Raw genomic sequence first — 19,515 nt, forward strand, 5'->3', positions numbered from 1 at the left:
GGGATCAGTTGGTAGAATCTTTGCCTTGTATAGCTGAGATCCTGGGGGTCAATCCTCAAGACTGCATAGATCTGGGTGGCTGTATGCCTGGCATACTAGTACTCTAGAGATAGAGGCAGGAACATCAGAAGTTAAAGGTCATTTCCAGATATGGACATACACGAGTTTCTGAATTCTCTAATAATCTCTAAAATGAAGTTTGAATGGTTCTCAGCTCCCAATATTTCCTTCTTTGTGTGTTTTTTCCTCCCTAGGTATGGGGTAAACACATCAATTTATTTAAAACATGAAATATAGAGGAGCTAATATGTTTCTAAGTTTCAAACAGACTATGGCTTGGATGTTGGGTATAATGTTGGGTGTTCTTTTACACTCCTTTGGGCTACTTGTTTAAAGGGAAAAGCCAGTGCCATGTGTTGAGACAATGAACTGAAACCGTCCAATAGCCATTCAAGTGACCATGTGAGGAGACATCTGTGTCTCAACACTGTTAAACCACCAGAAGCATCAGAAGACACTGTTTCAGGCTGATAGCTTGTCTCACAGTCCTGAGAATAGCTGAGCTTGTGGGGCATATCAGTTATACCCACAAGTTATTCAAATGTGTTATATACACATGTTTGGTATACAGAAACAATGACATACTGTCTATTATACACACACACACACACACACACACACACAAAAAAAATTCACATATACATATATTTGACATAGAGTTCTACTGTGTATTCCAGGTTGACTTCCTGTTTAGCAATCTCCTATCTCACCCTGCTAAGTACTAGGATTACAGGTGTCCATACCACACCCAGATGAATTAAATATTAAAATGTACTATTATTAATACACAGTGACAGGTAACCAATATGTCTTATTAAGTAGATAACTATGGAAGAAGCTTTGATGGCCTCCCTCCAAAGATCTCTCACATGACTATGAGATCTTGTTTCCCATAATTTAATGAATATTCTTATCATTTATTCATACATCGTTCAGTGTAGGCTTCCTCTGTCCTGGAGGTAGTGAATATTCTAACTAAAAAGAACAGGATGGGTTTTGATAAATTTTGGGCAATGCAGTTCAGGTCCCAATAGTCTATGTAAAGCCACTAAAGGCCATTCTTTACAGCCAGTTCTATTTAGGAAGTCTTATATTCTAGTATTGGTCTTCTGAAGGTTATAACTTCCCATTAGTTTACTTTTTTTCTTGGTTTAGATTTAAGGAATAATGAAATAGGTCCACAATTCAAATTCAAAACCAATGCTTGTCTAGATACACTGAGTTCAAAGTTTTAACACCGCATAATCATGACATGGGACACATAACTGTAATTTCAGTCCTAGGGAATGGAATTCACTCCCTGATTCCTTGGATCTTTCCCTTTCTCCCTTGCTCCTTACATCCCTCCCTCCTTTGTCCTTTCTACTTTTCTTCCTTCCTTCCTTCCTTCCTTCCTTCCTTCCTTCCTTCCTTCCTTCCTTCCTTCCTTCCTTCCTTTCCTCTTCTTCTCTTCTTCTTCTTCTTCTTCTTCTTCTTCTTCTTCTTCTTCTTCTTCTTCTTCTTCTTCTTCTTCTTCTTCTTCTTCTTCTTCTTCCTTCTTCTTCTTCTTCTTCCTTCTTCTTCTTCTTCTTCTTCTTCTTCTTCTTCTTCTTCTTCTTCTTCTTCTTCCTTCTTCTTCTTCTTCCTTCTTCTTCTTCTTCCTTCTTCTTCTTCTTCTTCTTCTTCTTCTTCTTCTTCTTCTTCTTCTTCTTCTTCTTCTTCTTCTTCTTCTCTCTCTCTCTCTCTTCCTCTCTCTCTCTCTCTCTCTCTCTCTCTCTCTCTCTCTCTCCCTCCCTCCCTCCCTCTCTGTCTCTCCATTTCTTTAATCCTAGGGAAATGGACTCAGGATTTCATACATACTAGGAAAGCACTCTACTGCTTAGCTATAACCACAGACAAGACCGTTTTGTTTTGTTTTGTTTTGTGAATTTTACTCAGTTTGGGTCTAGAGATCATCATGTGCTAATATTGACTGAGCTGGGACCTCTACACTGATAAGGCTCAGGAGTGGGTTTTAACTTATCTTGGGCTACAGTGAAATACTGTTTCAAACAAAACAAAACAATAAAAAACAAAAACAAAAACAAAACAACCAACCAAACCAAACCAATCTAATTTCCATCATTACAGTGAAGGACCAGAGATAGTCTCACTTTAGAAAAAGGATTTGTATATGTAGCTTACACTTCAGGAGGTTGCAGGGCAGAGCACAGGCATTGGGTCAGTTCTCATGAGAATGATCTCAACTTTGTCTTGTTACAGTAGATGGCAGTGTCAGGAACAAAGGCAGGACTATGTCATCACTTCTGGATGGAAATCAGATAGTGAGATGGACCAGCAGGTCATTAATAGGAAGTGAAGAATCCACAAGGTCTCCCTTTAAGGATTTCAAGTGAAGTCTCCCATCTCTGTAAACCCAAAAACGTTCCATAAGGTCACTGAGCTTAAACTTTTGCCCATTTCCCAGCACTGTCAGCAGAAAAAAATCCAACAACAACAAAACAAAAACAAAACACAAAACAAAACAAATAAAAAAAATAGGTTCTGCCTGTGAACACAGGTTCATGTTCTTCAACACTTGGTTTGTGGGGAATGGTATTGTTTGGGAAGTATTTGGAGGTACAGCATTTCTGGACATCCCTATGGGAGGGCTTTAAGTCTAAGAGGCTCATGCCATTGTGGCCTTTCCAGTTAAGTGTCTGTACTTGATGCTTTGGTTTTTGTGTCTAAAGATGTGAGCTTAGTGTCCTTTTCTGTGGGGCAGTGGCTGTGCAAAGACAGCCTGGTCTCCAGTCTAGCATAGGTCTTGAAACCAGGGGGATCCAATGGGTGGTGATTTTCACCTAAATGTGTCAGAATGTGTTCGATCATGTCTCCTGGACCCCTGGCTCCCGTTGAAGTTACAGCCCCCACAGCCCCTACAGTAGAGGTGTGTGACTATCAGTCACCAGACAATGTCTCAAGCTGCTGGCATTCTGGCTAGACTCCACCCCCACAGTTACCTGATAGCCCAACCCACTATAAAAGGGGCTGCTTGGCCCCTCCTCCCTCTCACCTTTCTTACTCTCCTTTCTTTTTTTGTTTTTTTTTTTTAGATTTATTTATTTATTATATGTAAGTATACTGAAGCTGTCTTCAGACACTGCAGAAGAGGGTGTCAGATCTTGTTACAGATGGTTGTGAGCCACCATGTGGTTGCTGGGATTTGAACTCCGGACCTTCAGAAGAGCAGTCGGGTGCTCTTACCCACTGAGCCATCTCACCAGCCCCTCTTACTCTCCTTTCTAGCCTTCTCCTCCCTTTGGCCCTGGGGATGAGTGAGCCACCCCTGGGGTGCATTCAGTTCTCAGCTCTTCCGTGGTATCCAGTGGTGTCTGGGATGCCCGAGGCTAAGAACCTGGTACCTAGGATGGCCCCTTGTCCACCACCCACTGAGCTGGGATTCTGTGGCTTCCCACAGCCAGATACCCAACTGGGGCTGTGTGGAAAAGTGCAGCAGCAATCTTCCATCTCTGCCTGCCCAGAGCACTGGAACTCTGGCAGGACACAGGTTTTCTCCCACTCCTTCTTTCCCCCATGCTCCCTGCTCCACACTTTTCCTATGCGATGCCTTGCTGTTCAAAGCTGCTCAATCCATGATGAACTCATTTGCATGAAGCCATAAAGGAAAATAAACTCTTCATGGCCATAATGTTTTACCACAGTAACAGAAAAGTAACTAGCTCACCCAGAAAGGTAAATGTTTCATGTCTTCTCTCATTTGAAGATCTAGTTAAAAACTGTTTACCAAGGACTGAGGACATGGCTATGTGAAGGATGGAGGAAGTATAAAAGGAGGGCCTGGTTCCCAGTTGAGTACAGGCCCTGAACCCTGCTTATCCTAGGGGTGGCAGGTGTTTCACAACAACTCTTAGGCCCCTGGCTCCTGTTGCAGCTACAGCCTCCCAGAGCCATCCCCCACCCCAACCCCCAGAGAGGTATGCAGCCAAAAGTCACATAGGGGATGCCCCAAACTCTTCTGGACTCCACTCCCACAGTTACCTGGCAACAACCAGGTAGCCCCAGCCCCCTATAAAAGGAGCTGCTTGCCCCCTCTTCTCTCTCCTGCTCTCTCTCTTGCTCTCTTTTTTTCCCCAATTTTTATTAGGTTTTTTTAAATTTACATTTCAAATGCTATCCCAAAAGTCCCCTATACACCCCGCCCCCTCATCCCTGCTCCCCTACCCACCCACTCCCATTTCTTGACCCTGGTGTTCTACTGTACTGGGGCATATAAAGTTTCCAAAATCAAGGGGCCTCTCTTCCCAATGATGGCCAACTAGGCCATCTTCTGATACATATGCTTCTGATACATATGATACTCGAGCTTTGGGGGTACTGGTTAGTTCATATTGTTGTTCCACCTATAGGGTTGCAGAACCCCTTCATGTCCTTGGGTACTTTCTCTAGCTCCTACATTGGGGGCCCTGTGTTCCATCTTATAGATGACTGTGAGCATCCATTTCTGTATTTGCCAGGCACTGGCATAGCCTCACAAGAGACAGCTATATCAGGGTCCTTTCAGAAAATCTTGCTGGTGTATGCAATAGTGTCTGGGTTTGGTGGCTGATTATGGGATGGACCCCTGGGTGGGACAGTCTTTGGATGGTCCATCCTTTCATCTTAGCTCCAAACTTTGTCTCTGTAACTCCTTTCAAGGATATTTTGTTCCCTATTCTAGGGAGGAATGAAGTATTCACATGTTGGTCTTCCTTCTTGATTTTCTTCTGTTTTTGAAATTGTATCTTGTTTATTCTAGGTTTCTGGGCTAATATCCACTTATCAGTGAGTGCATATCAAGTGACTTCTTTTGTTATTGGGTTACCTCACTCAGGATGATATCCCTCAGATACATCCATTTACCCAAGAATTTCATAAATTCATTGTTTTTAATAGTTGAGTAGTATTCCATTGCATAAATGTACCACATTTTCTGTATCCATTTCTCTGTTGAGGGACATCTGGGTTCTTTCTAGCTTCTGGCTATTATGAATAGGGCTGCTATGAACATAGTGGAACATGTATCCTTATTACCAGTTGGAACATCTTCTGGGTATATGCTCAGGAGAGGTATTCCTGATCTACTGGTTGGACTATGTCTAGTTTTCTGAGGAACTGGCAGACTGATTTCCAGAGTAGTTGTACAAGCTTGCAATCCCACCAGCAATGGAGGAGTGTTCCTCTTTCTCCACATCCTAACCAGCATCTGCTCTCACCTGAATTTTTGATCTTAGCCATTCTGACTGGTGTGAGGTGGAATTTCAGGTTGTTTTTATTTGCGTTTCTCTGATGATTAAAAATGTAGAACATTTTTCTCAGGTGCTTCTCAGCCATTTGGTATTCCTCAGTTGAGAATTCTTTGTTTAGATCTGTACCCCACTTTTTAATGGGTTTATTTGAATTTCTGGAGTTCAGCTTCTTGAGCTCTTTGTATATATTGGATATTAGTCCCTTATCAGATTTAGGATTGGTAAAAATTCTTTCTCAATCTGTTGGTGGCCTTTTTCTCTTATTGATAGTATCTTTTGCTTTGAAATTTTATGAGGTCCCACTTGTTAATTCTTGATCTTACAGCACAGGCCATTGCTGTTCTGCTTAGGAATTTTTCCCCTGTGCCCATATCTTTGAGCTTTTCTCCACTTTCTCCTCTATAAATTTCAGTGTCTCTGGTTTTATGTGAAGTTCTTTGATCAACTTAGACTTGAGCTTTGTACAAAAAGATGAGAATGGATCTATTCACATTCTTCTACATGATAACCAACAGTTGTGCCAGTACCATTTGTTGAAAATGCTGTCTTTTTTCCACTGGATGATTTTAGCTCCCTTGTCAAAGATCAAGAAACCATAGGTGTGGAGGTTCATTTCTGGGTCTTCAATGCTATTCCATTGTCTGTCACTGTACCAGTACCATGCAGTTTTTTATCACAATTACTCTCTAGTACAGCTTGAGGTTGGGCATGGTGATTACTCCAGAAGTTCTTTTATTGTTGGGAATAGGTGTGGGGAGCCGCCCTCACATTTGCCATTACAAGATGGCGCTGACAGCTGTGTTCTAAGTGGTAAACATAATCTACACACGTGCAGGGGCAGTTTTCCCGCCATGTGTTCTGCCTTTCTCGTGATGACAACTCGGCCGATGGGCTGCAGCCAATCAGGGAGTAATACGTCCTAGGCGGAGAATAATTCTCTTTAAAGGGGACGGGGTTTCGCCATTCTCTCTCTTGCTCTTGCTTTTGCTCTTGCACTCTTGCACTCTTGCGCTCTGGCTCCTAAAGATGTAAGCAATAGAGCTCTTGCGCTCTTGCTCTCTGGCTCCTGAAGATGTAAGCAATAAAGCTTTGCCGCAGAAGATTCCGGTTTGTTGCGTTCTTCCTGGCCGGTCCCGTGAACGCGTGTAAGAGTTGGTGCCGAAACCCGGGACGAGAAGACCTGGGACGAGAAAACCCGGGACAAGAAAACCCGGGACGGTTACCATCACCGGCGCAAGGAAGATCCCTCATTCTGGAACCAGAACTGCGGGTCATGGTAATGAAGTGTTCCCGTAAAACAGACTGTTGAGAAGGATTCAACTGCGTGAATTCAGAACTCTTCAGCTGGGGAACAGGGTACCCGTAAGTATAGCTTTACAAGGTAAGTCTGGTCTTGAACTTTCTAACAAATTCAAGACAGTCTATCAGAAGTAAAGTGGGAAATAGCTTTACAAGGTATGTTTGGCCTTGAACTTTCTCTAGTGTTAGGAGCCTTTTTGTTCCTTTTCACATGTTATCAAGCGGTTAAGGCAGGGCTGAAAATTCTGGATGAAATTCAGGGCAATCTATCAGAAGTAAAGCGGGGAGAGAGAGTAGGAGCAAAGAGGAAATATGGTTCACAAAATAAGTATACAGGCCTTTCCACGGGTCTTGAACCCGAGGAAAAGTTTAGGTCAGGTAAGAATACCTGGGGAGAGATTGGAAGGAAGGAGAAGGAAAAAGAAAAGAAAAAAGATCAATTAGCGGAGGTCTCTAGGAGAAGGAGCCTATACTCATCACTAGGTGAGCTCAAGGAGCCAGTTCTTAATAGTTCTGAATCAGATGAAAAGGCTATTAGGGCCTGGAAGGGGCTCTCCCGAGCAGGTGAGGCCACTGGACAACTAACAAAGATCGTCCAGAGACCACAGGAGTCATTCTCAGATTTTGTGGCCAGAATGACAGAGGCAGCAGAGCGTATTTTTGGAGATTCAGAGCAAGCCGCACCTCTGGTAGAACAACTCATTTATGAGCAAGCCACACAGGAGTGCTGAGCGGCCATAGCCCCAAGAAAGAACAAAGGCTTACAAGACTGGCTCAGGGTTTGTCGGGAGCTTGGGGGACCTCTCACCAATGCAGGCTTAGCGGCCGCCATCCTCCAATCCCAAAAATGCTCCATGGGCAGAAATTAATCGACTCATAGATCTTGTCCAGAAACAACTAGATGTATTATGGCAAATAGCTCAGCTGGGATGTGAACAAAAGTTTCCGGGATTGTCCGTTACTTCCATTCAGTATGAGAAATTTACTAAGGCAGCTAATTTGTCAAAAAGTCTTTCTCAGTATATGTTACAGAATTGGACGGCTGAATTTGAACAGACACTTCGGGAATTGAGAATTGCCATCATTCAGGTCAACTCCACGCGCTTGGACCTGTCCCTGATCAAAGGATTACCCAATTGGATCTTCTCAGCATTTTCCTTCTTTAAAGAATGGGTGGGATTGATATTATTTGGAGATACACTTTGCTGTGGATTAGTGTTGCTTCTCTGGTTGGTCTGTAAGCTTAAGGCCCAAACTAGGAGAGACAAGGTGGTTATTGCCCAGGCGCTTGCAGCTCTAGAACATGGTGCTTCCCCTGATATATGGTTATCTATGCTTAAGCAATAGGTCGCTGGCCACTCAGCTCTTGCACCCCACGAGGCTAGTCTCATTGCACGGGATAGAGTGAGTGTGCTTCAGCAGCCCGAGAGAGTTGCACGGCTAAGCACTGCAGTAGAAGGGCTCTGCGGCATATATGAGCCTATTCTAGGGAGACATGTCATTTTTCAAGAAGGTTGAGTGTCCAAGTGTCCTTCTCCCCAGGTAAAACGACACGGGAGCAGGTCAGGGTTGCTCTGGGTAAAAGCCTGTGAGCCTAAGAGCTAATCCTGTACATGGCTCCTTTACCTGCACACTGGGGATTTGACCTCTATCTCCACTCTCATTAATATGGGTGGCCTATTGCTCTTATTAAAAGAAAAGGGGGATCTGTGGGGAGCCGCCCTCACATTTGCCATTACAAGATGGCGCTGACAGCTGTGTTCTAAGTGGTAAACATAATCTACACACGTGCAGGGGCAGTTTTCCCGCCATGTGTTCTGCCTTTCTCGTGATGACAACTCGGCCGATGGGCTGCAGCCAATCAGGGAGTAATACGTCCTAGGCGGAGAATAATTCTCTTTAAAGGGGACGGGGTTTCGCCATTCTCTCTCTTGCTCTTGCTTTTGCTCTTGCACTCTTCCGCTCTTGCGCTCTGGCTCCTAAAGATGTAAGCAATAGAGCTCTTGCGCTCTTGCTCTCTGGCTCCTGAAGATGTAAGCAATAAAGCTTTGCCGCAGAAGATTCCGGTTTGTTGCGTTCTTCCTGGCCGGTCGCGTGAACGCGTGTAAGAAATAGGTTTTGCTATTCTAGGTTTTTTGTTATTCAAAATGAATTTGCAAATTGCCCTATCTATCTCAGTGAATAATTGAGTTAGATTTTTGATGGGAATTGCATTGAATCTGTAGATTGCTTTTGGCAGGATAGCCATCTTAAGTATATTAATCCTGCCAATCTATGAGCATGGGAAATCTTTCCATCTTCTGAGATCTTCTTTGATTTCCTTCTTCAGGGACTTGAAGTTCTTGTCATACAGATCTTTCACTTCTTTAGAGTCAAATGAAGATATTTTATATTTTTTATGACTATTGTGAAGGGTGTTGTTTCCATAATTTCTTTCTCATCCTGTTTATCCTTTGTGTAGAGAAAGGCCACTGATTTGTTTGAGTTAATTTTATATTCAGGTACTGCAATGAAGCTGTTTATCAGGCTTAGGAGTTCTCTGGTGGAATTTTTAGGGTCACTTATATGTACTTTCATATCATCTGCAAATAGTGATATTTTGACTTCTTCCTTTCCAATTGGTATCCCCTTGACCTCCTTTAGTTGTCGAATTGCTCTGCCTAGGACTTCAAGTACTATACTGAATAGGTAGGGAGAAAGTGGGCTGCCTTCTATAGTCCCTGATTTTAGTGGGATTGCTTTGAGTTTCTCTCCATTTAGTTTGATGTTGGCTACTGGTTTACTGTAAATTGCTTTTATTTTGTTTATGTATGGACCTTGAATTCCTGATCTTTTCATGACTTTTATCATGAAGGGGTGTTGCATTTTGTCAAATGTTTTCTCAACATATAAGGAGGTGATCATGCAATTTTTGTGTTTGAGATTGTTTATATATTAGATTACATTGATGGATTTCCATATATTACACCATCCATGCATCCCTGGGATAAAGCCTACTTGGTCATGATGGATGATTATTTTGATGTGTTTTTGGATTCAGTTTGTGGGGATTTTATTGAGTATTTTTTCATTGATATTCATAAGGGAAATTGATCTGAAGTCCTCTTTCTTTGTTTGATCTTTGTGTGGTTTAGGTATCAGAATAATAGTGCTTCATAGAATGAATTGGGTAGAGAACCTTCTGTTTCTATTTTGTAGAATAGTTTGAGGAGATTTGAAATTAGGTGTCTTTGAAGGTCTGATAGAACTCTGCACTAAACCTATTTGGTCCTGGGCTTTTTTTGTTTGGGAGACTATTAATGCCTTCTTATATTTCTTTATGGGAAATGAGGCTGTTAAGATCGTTAATCTGATCCAGATTTAACTTTGGTATCTGGTGTCTGTCTAGGAAGTTGTCCATTTCATCCAGGTTTTCCAGTTTTGTTGAGTATAGCCTTTTGTAGTAGGATTTGATGATGTTTTGGATTTCCTCAGGACCTGTTGTTATGACTCCTTTTTCATTTCTTATTTTGTTAATTAGGATAATGTCCCTGTGCCCTCTAGTTAATCTGGCTAAGGGTTTATCTATCGTATTGATTTTCTCAAAGAACCAGCTCCTGGTTTGGTTGATTCTTTGTATACTATTCTTTTTGTTTCTACTTGGTTGATTTCAACCCTAAGTTTGATTATTTCCTGCCATCTACTCCTCTTGGGTGTATTTGCTTCCTTTCATTCTAGAGCTTCTGTGTGTGCTGTAAGACTGCTAGTGTATGCTCTCTCTAATTTCTGTTTGGAGGCACTCAGGGCTATGAGTTTTCTTCTTAGGACTGCCTTCATTGTGTCCCATAAGTTTTGGTATGTTGTGGCTTCATTTTCATTAAACTCTAAAAAGTCTTTAATTTCTTTCTTTATTTCTTCCTTGACCAAGGTATCATTGAGTAGAATGTTGTTCAGTTTCCACATGAATTTTGGCTTTCTATTATTTATGCTGTTATTGAAGATCATCTTAGTAGGTGGTGATCTGATAGGATGCATGGGATAATTTCAATATTTTTGTATGTTAAGGCCTGTTTTGTGAGCGATTATATGGACAGTTTTGGAGGAGGTACCATGAGGTGCTGAAAAGAAGGTATATCCATTTGTATTAGGATAAAATGTTTTGTAGATATGTGTTAAAACCATTTGTTTCATAACTTCTGTTAGTGTCCATGTGTTTCTGTTTAGTTTCTGTTTCCAGGATCTGTTCATTGGTGAGAGTGGGTGTTGAAGTCTCCCTCTATTATTGTGTGAGATGCAATGTGTGCTTTTAGCTTTACTAAAGTTTCTTTAATGAATGTGGCTGCCCTTGCATTTGGAGCATAGATATTTGGAATTGAGAGTTCATGGTCATAGATTTTACCTTTAATGAGTATGAAGTGCCCCTCCATGTCTTTTTTGATAACTTTGGGTTGAAAGTCAATTTTATTCAACATTAGAGTGTACATTGTTTTCCAGCCTTTAACTCTGAGGTAGTATCTGTCTTTGTCCCTGAGGTGTGTTTCCTGTAAGCAGCAAACGGTTGGGTCCTGTTTGTTTCGCCAGTCTGTTATTCTATGTCATCTTATTGGGGAATTGAGTCCATTGATGTTAAGAGAAATCAAAGAAAAGTAATTGCTGATTCCTGTCCTTTTTGTTGTTATAGTTGGGAATCTGTTCTTGTGGCTGTCTTCCTTAGCTTTGTTGAAGGATTAATTTCTTGCTTTTTCTAGGCTGTAGTTTCCTTCTTTGTGTTGATGTTTTCCCTTTATTACCCTTTGCAGGGCTGAATTCATGGAAAGTTATTGTGTGAATTTGGTTTTGTCATGAAATACTTCTGTTTCTCCATCTATGGTAATTTAGAGTTTTGCTGGGTATAGTAGCCTGGGCTGGCATTTGTGTTCTCTTAGTGTCTGTATAACATCTGCCCAGGATCATCTGGCTTTCATAGTCTCTGTTGAGAAGTCTGGAGTAATTCTAATTGTCCTTCCTTTATATGTTACTTGACATTTTTCCCTTACTGCTTTTAATATTCTGTCTTTATTTAGTGCATTTGTTGTTCTGATTATTATGTGTCAGGAGGAATTTCTTTTCTGGTCCAGTCTATTTGGAGTTCTGTAGGCTTCTTGTATGTTCCTGGGCATCTCTTTCTTTAGGTATGGGAAGTTTCCGTCTAAAATTTTGTTAAAGATATTTGCTGGCCCTTTAAGTTGAAAATCTTCATTCTCATCTACTCCTATTATCTATAGACTTGGTATTCTCATTGTGTCCTGAATTTCCTGGATCTTTTGAGTTAGGATCTTTTTGCATTTTGCATTTTCTTTGTTTGTTGTGTCCATGCTCCCTATGGAGTCTTCTGCACCTGAGATTCTCTCTTCCATCTCTTCTTTTCTAATGCTGATACTCGCATCCATGGTTCCTGATTTCTTTCCTAGGGTTTCTATCTCCAGAGTTGTCTCCCTTTGGGTTTTCTTTATTCTTTCTACTTCCATTTTTTGATCCTGGATGGTTTTGTTCAATTCCATCTCCTGTTAGGCAGTATTTTCCTGTAACTCTCTAAGAGATTTTTGTGTTTCCTTTTTAGGGGCTTCTAGCTGTTTTCCTGTATTTACTTCTAAAGTCTTCCACCATCATCATGAGAAGTGACTTTAGATCCATGTCTTGCTTTTTTGGTGTGATGATGTATCCAGGACTTGCTATGGTGGGAGAGTTTGGTTGTGATGATGCCAAGTAACCTTAGTTTCTGTTGCTTTTGTTCTTAAACTTGCCTCCTGCCATCTGAGTATCTCAAGTGCTTTCTGCCCTCAATACATCTGATTGGAGCCTGTTCTTCCTATCATCCCAGTTGATTCAGGACTCCTCAGAATCCAGCTTTCTCTGTGATTCTTTGATTGTGGGCTCCTGTGAACCTGAGATTTTAGGTGTGTCATTGTTCTTGGCAGTCAAGCTCCTCTGAGACCCTGAAATGCTGGTTGTGACCTGTTATCCTGGGATCCTGTTATCCTAACATCCTGGGCATGTTACAGTGCCTGGAAGTGGTGTCTCCTTTGAGTACTGTGGAGCTGTGTCGTCTTTTGGAAACCAAGGTCAATCAGAACTGATCAAAAGGAACCCGAGCCTTTAGTCAGGAATGGCTCCAATGTCCTTGTTCCTGCTGTCACAGGCCCATCACAATTGGATTGGAACTGATGTTGTGTTCCACACACCAGTGATCCTAAGGTCACATGGAGAGTCCTCTGGGAACTGTGGGGGTATCCGCTGATTCTGTGCCCTAGGTGACAAGGGGCTGGCGCTGACCAGAAGGGACTTGTGTCCCTGGTCAGGCCGGTTTTCTGCTTCCCTACTGCAGTCTCATGTCTGGCACGATTGGATTGGAACCAATGTTGTGTTCTGCTCACCAGTGATCCTAAGATTGCATGGAGAGTTGTCCCGTCCAGCAGGACTTAGTTATAACGTGGGTCGAGGAGGACCAGGGCCTGAAAGAGAAATGAGCGGAGAAAGGGAAGCAAGACCAAGCAAAGAGTTTTCAAGGTCTGTTTAATGAAGGCTAGGAGCCTGATTATAAGCACACAGTGAGAGAAAATAGGGAGGGGTCGAGGGGGCATAATAAAACACAGAGAAAGGGATGGGCATCTGGGGTGAATGCTGATTACAGGCTTCTCTTAACTTATCTTGGAATGTCGGCCCTGAAACAATCCCGGGCACCAAACGGAGGAGGTGAAGCTGCCTTAATCTAAGCAGTTCTAGGTGCCAAGTGAAGGAGGGAATGAAGCTGGCAGTCTCAGGTGCCAGGTGGAGGCAATGAAGGAGGGGGTGACATAATTCCCTTCAAAGGGTCAGCCAGATCTTTAGGTTAAAGTAACTGTGGGACCTAGTTTCCCACGGTTTTGTCTCTCACAGAGAGTCCTCTGAGGACTGTGGGGGTGTCCACTGATTCCGTGCCCAAGGTGACCTGGTGCTGGTGGTGGTGCTGATTGGAAGGCTCTCTCTTAATCTCTTGCTCCTGCCTCTCTTATTCTTTCCCTCTTCCTTCCCCTCTTTTCCCATGCCCTTCTCCTCCCTCTCCAGATGGCCATGGCCAGCCTCTGCTTCTCTACTATCTCCCTCTCTCTGCCTTTCTACAATAAATGCCTTACAACCATGGAGTGCCTCTTCTCATAGAGTCCCCCCATGCTAGAGTTGGGAGGCCTCCCTGTGCCCAAGTCACAGCTTCCAGCTTGCCAAACCACTTGCCACCAAGCCACCTGCCTGAGCAAGCCAAGGACTCTCATTCTTGCCGGATCCAGATGGAGCTTTTTCCTTCCTGCCCCTTTTCTTTTGGGCCTGGGCCAGAGTCTGTGACATCCAGCAGTGTCTGAGGTGTCCAAGACTGAGAACCTGATGTCCCTGGCCTCTGTGTGGTGCAGGGACCCCAGAACCAGTTCATTCACTATAACGAGTAGCATCTGTGGTGCCTGACAGTTGGAGCCTGACTCCATCCGTTCTGTGGGGACCCCAGACTGCACCTTCCTCACCCCTGGAGTGGGGTCCTGTGGCTCAACACCTATCCAGTGGTTCCATGGGGGTGTGCACAGTCAAAACTTCCCATGTCCTGCTTCACCCAGTGGCCCTATCCCCAAGTGGACTTGGGACCCCGTTTTTGACCCACAGAGAGGGTAAGAGGAGTGAGGGGGAAGACAACCGATAACACATGGTTTTATAATATGTGTCCATGACATCAAAGTGGATCAAGGCCTTTTGTGGGGGAAGCTAGACTAGCAGCAGTGAAGTGTGGGGGGAGGGTACAGGAGAGAGTAGAGTGGGAAAAATGTGAGAGAATTCAATAGAGTATTAAGTGTGATAATGTCATCCTGAAATCCATTATTACTTAATGAACATTTATTCATTTATTTTCCCATTATGTGTATGTGTGGGTTTTGCATGAGTTTATATGCATGATGCGCATATATTCTTTTATAGAGACCAGCAGAGGTTATTGCATTCCCTGGAGCTGGGGTATAGATGTTTGTGAACTCTCTGATATGGGTCATGGGAACCAAACTAGGTCTTCTGCAAGAACAGTAAAAGCTCTTAATCACTGAGCCATCTTGCAGCTCAGAAGTCAATTATTTTGCACACTGTCTAAAAAAAATCAATAAGAATAAATAACAAAAACTGACACTTGAGAGTATTTTTTGTCATGAAAAATGAAGACCTCAAAGGCAATGTAAATTTGTCTTGTAAAGCACACCTGAACATCCATCAACCCAATAATAATTTGATAAACTTTTCAATTTGAGAACAGTATTTTTTAAAATAACATTTCTCAAATGTGTATCATATTATCTTTTCATCTCTACATGAAACTTGTGTAAGAAACATCTCATATGATGGTCTTTACTTTTGCAGATATCTCAAAGTGGATTTTACCTCCTTTGTTTGTGTTCAGAGGCAGAGCTGTCTTAAAACTGTCAGTAAGAATTTACAGACCACCTGTTCATGGATCTCCAGAGTATTGGCACAGCCTAAGAATGCCCACCCCGGAAATAAGGGAGCTGCCAATGCAAGTGTGTTTCTTGCTATGCAGAGCTAGTATTCTCCTGAGAGTGGCTCAAACATAAAACAGAATGGCTTTTTCCAGTGCCGAATTATAAAATTCTTGTGAAAGAAAACTCAAATTACACTTGAGTCTTGTTGCTTTGGTGTTGCAGGAAATATTAAAGAGAATGAATCTACAACACTGCCGGCAAATCTCTGCCCCAGTGGGCTGGCAGTCCATCTACCTGTGGGCAATGGTTGGCTGGTCTTATCTCATGGGAACTCTCTGACTCAGAGCTCCAAAATCTTTCCATCCAGCTCACTAAGTTCCCACTGGTAGGTTGATACCATGCCAGCCCCATGCTTCCAAACCTCCACAGCCTTTGTGGTGCACATCTGGCAAATGCACGCTTTGCCACCATACCACTACCTCTGTCTCTATTCTAGCCCCAGCAGCAACTGATCGCATTCTTCCCAGTTCTGGTTCACTTGTTTTAGTGCTGCCCATACGTTCTCAGCCATAAACCTCCTCTGGTCGACAATCTCACATTCCAGTAACTCACTAAAACATATGCACTCACAAATAAATGTATATTAGCCCAAGATACAATTTGCAAAGCACATGAAACTCAAGAAGAAGGAAGAAAAAAGTGTGGATACTTCGATCCTTCTTACAAGGGTGAACAAAATAACCATGGAATGTGTTACAGATACAAAGTTCGGAGCAAAGACTGAAGAAATGACCATCCAAAGACTGCCCCACCTGGGGATCCATCCCATAAACAACCACCAAAACCAGACAGACTCATGGCTCTAGCTGCATATGTAGCAGAGGATGACCTAGTGGGTCATCAATGGGAGGAGCCCTTGGCCCTGTGAAGGCTCTATGTCCCAGTATAGAGGAAGTCCAGAGCCAGGAAGCAGGAGTGGGTAGGTTGGTGAGCAGGGGGAAGGGGTAGGGGATAAGGGGTTATTGGAGGGGAAAGTAGAAAAGGGGATAACATTTGAAATGTAAATAAATAAAATATATAATAAAAAACATCCAAAAAAATCTCTAGAAGTTTATAATTAATCAGTCAGATTTATATATATAAATAAATTCTCAATACACAATCTTGGGTCCCGGATCCCTCAGTGACTAGTCTGCACAAGTGTGCATACTACAGAAGCTATACAGCTTCTGGAACAGGCAGAAGCGACACAGCTTCTGGGACAGACCCTATTTTGGGCTCCAGATATCCGGGCACCTTCCCTGCCAGAGGAGAGATGTATGCCCTGCCAGGGAGGGCTCTGTTGTGGAGAACCTGGGGAAGCCATCTTGGGTCTCAGATCCCTCAGTGACTAGTCTGCGCAGGTGACAGTGCAGACAACAAAAGCTAAACAGGGACAGGCAGAAGTGACACAGCTTCTGGGACAGGCCTTGTTTTGGGCCTTCATCTTCAGCCAGGAGGCAGGTCCAAACGCCACATATCTGTGTACCTTCCCTGCAAGAGGAGAGCTTGCCTGCAGAGAGTACTCTGATCACTGAAACTCAGGAGAGAGCTACACTCACAGGTCTGCTGACAGACGCTAACAGAATCACAGGAGGAACAAGCTCCAACCAGAGAAAATTATAAAAACTAACTTCAGAGATTACTAGATGGCAAAAGGCAAACTTAAGAATCTTACGAACAGAAACCAAGACCACTCACCATCATCAGAACCCAGCACTCCCATCTCAGCCAGTACTGGGTACCCCAACACACCCAAAATGCAAGACTCAGTTTTAAAATCATATCTCTTGATGCTGGTAGAGGACATCAAGAAATACTTTAATAACTCACTTAAAGAAATACAGGAAAACACTGCTAAAGAGGTAGAAGTCCTTAAAGAAAAACAGGAAAACACAACAAAAGAGGTGAAGGAATTGAACAAGACATACAAGACCTAAAAAGGGAAGTAGACACAATAAAGAAAACACAGAGTGAGACAACGCTGGAGATAGAAACCCTAGGAATGAAATCAGGAACCATGCATGCTAGCATCAGCAACAGAATAGAAGAGATGGAAGAAAGAATCTCAGGTGTAGAAGATTCTATAGAGAACATGGGCACAACAATCAAAGAAAATGCAAAATGCAAAAAGATCCTCACTCAAAACATCCAGGAAATCCAGGACACAATGAGAAGACCAAACCTACTGATAATAGGAGTAGATGAGAATGAAGATTTTCAACTTAAAAGGCCAACAAATATCTTCAACAAAATTATAAAAGGAAACTTCTCAAACCTAAAGAAAGAGATGCCCATGAACATACAAGAAGCCTACAGAATTCCAAATAGACTGGACCAGAAAAGAAATTCCTCGTGACACATAACAATCAGAACAACAAATGCACTAAATAAAGATAGAATATTAAAAGCAGTAAGGGAAAAAGGTCAAGTAACATATACAGGCAGGACTATTAGAATTACACCAGACTTCTCACCAGAGATTTTGAAAGCCAGAAGATCCTAGACAGACGATATACAGACCCCAAGAGAACACAAATGCCAGCCAAGGCTACTATACCCAGCAAAAATCTCAATTACCATAGATGGAGAAAGCAAAGTATTCCATGATAAAACAAATTCATACAATATCTTTCCACAAATCCAGCCCTTCAAAGAATAATAAAGGGAAAACATAAACATAAGGATGGCAACTACACCCTAGAAAAAGCAAGAAAGTAATCCTTCAACAAACCTAAAAGAAGACAGCCACAAGAACAGAATCCCAACTTTAACAACACCAACAACAAAAAAACAGGAAGCAAAAATTACTTTTCCTTGATTTCTCTTAACATCAATGGACTCAATTCCCCAATAAAAAGACATAGACTAATAGACTGGCTACACAAACAAGACCTAACATTTTGTTGCTTAGAGGAAACCCACCTCAGGGTAAAGGAAAGACACTACCTCAGAGGGAAAGACTGGAAAATAATTTTCCATGCAGATGGTCTGAAGAAACAAGCTGGAGTAACCATTCTTATATCGAATAAAATTGACTTCCAACGAAAGTTATCAAAAAAGACAAAGGGCACTTCATATTCATCAAAGGTAAAATCTACCAAGATGAACTCTAAATTCTGAATATCTATGCTCCAAATACAAAGGTAGCCACACTTATTAAAGAAACTTTAGTAAAGCTCAAAGCACACATTGTACCTCATACTATAATAATGGGAGACTTCAACACCCAACTCTCACCAATGGACAGATCATGGAAATAGAAACTAAACAGAGACACATGGACACTAACAGAAGTTATGAAACAAAGAGATTTAATTGATCTTTACAGAACATTTTATCCTAAAACAAAAGGATATACCTTCTTCTCATTGCCACATGGTACCTCCTCAAAAATTGACCATATAATTGGTCACAAAACAGGACTCAACACATAGAAAAATATTGAAATTATCCCATGAATCCTATCAGATCACCAGGGACTAAGGCTGATCTTAAATAACAACATAAATAATAGAAAGCCAAAATTCACGTGGAAACTGAACAACACTCTACTCAATGATTCCTTGGTCAAGGACGAAATAAAGTAAGAAATTAAAGACTTTTTAGAGTTTAATGAAAATGAAGCCACACCATACCTAAACTTATGGGACACAATGAAGGAAGTCCTAAGTGAAAAACTCGTAGCCCTGAGTACCTCCATAAAGAAACTAGAGAGAGGATACACTAGCAGACTGACAGGACACCTAGAAGCTCTAGAACTAAATTAAGCAAATTCACCCAAGAGGAATAGATGGCAGGAAATAATCAAACTCAGGACTGATATCAACCAAGTAGAAACAGAAAGAACTATTCAAAGAATCAACCAATCAGGAGTTGGTTCTTTGAGAAAATCAAGAAGATAGATAAACCCTTAGCCAGACTAACTAGAGGGCACAGGGACAGTATCCTAATTAACAAAATGAATAATGAAAAAGGAGACATATCAACAGAACCTGAGGAAATCCAAAACATCATCAGATCCTACTACAAAAGGCTATACACAACAAAACTAGAAAACCTGGATGAAATGGACAACTTCCTAGAAGGATACCAGGTACCCAAGTTAAATCAGGATCAGATTAACCATCTACACAGTCCCATTTCCTGTGAAGAAATAGAAGTAGCCATCAATAGTCTCCCAAACAAAAAAGCCTAGGACTAGATGCTTTTAGTGCAGAGTTCTATCAGACCTTCAAAGAAGACCTAATTCCAACTCTTCTCAAACTATTCCACAAAATAGAAACAGAAGGTTCCCTACCCAATTCATTCTATGAAGCCACAATTACTCTGATACCTAAACCACACAAAGATCCAACAAAGAAAGAGAACTTCAGACCAATTTCCCT

General features: G+C 42.0%; 1 long non-coding RNA gene across 1 annotated transcript in view; it reads right to left on the bottom strand.

Moving 5' to 3' along the window:
* Gm46102 overlaps positions 1–19,515 on the bottom strand; it is a 40,448-nt gene that overhangs the window by 13,333 nt on the left and 7,600 nt on the right. The window contains exon 2 of the long non-coding RNA XR_001779091.1: positions 2,224–2,447. This is a non-coding gene — a long non-coding RNA (predicted gene, 46102). The remainder of the gene's footprint in view (positions 1–2,223; positions 2,448–19,515) is intronic.

The sequence above is a fragment of the Mus musculus genome, chromosome 9 (assembly GCF_000001635.26).
Source record: "Mus musculus strain C57BL/6J chromosome 9, GRCm38.p6 C57BL/6J".
Taxonomy (NCBI): domain Eukaryota; kingdom Metazoa; phylum Chordata; class Mammalia; order Rodentia; family Muridae; genus Mus; species Mus musculus.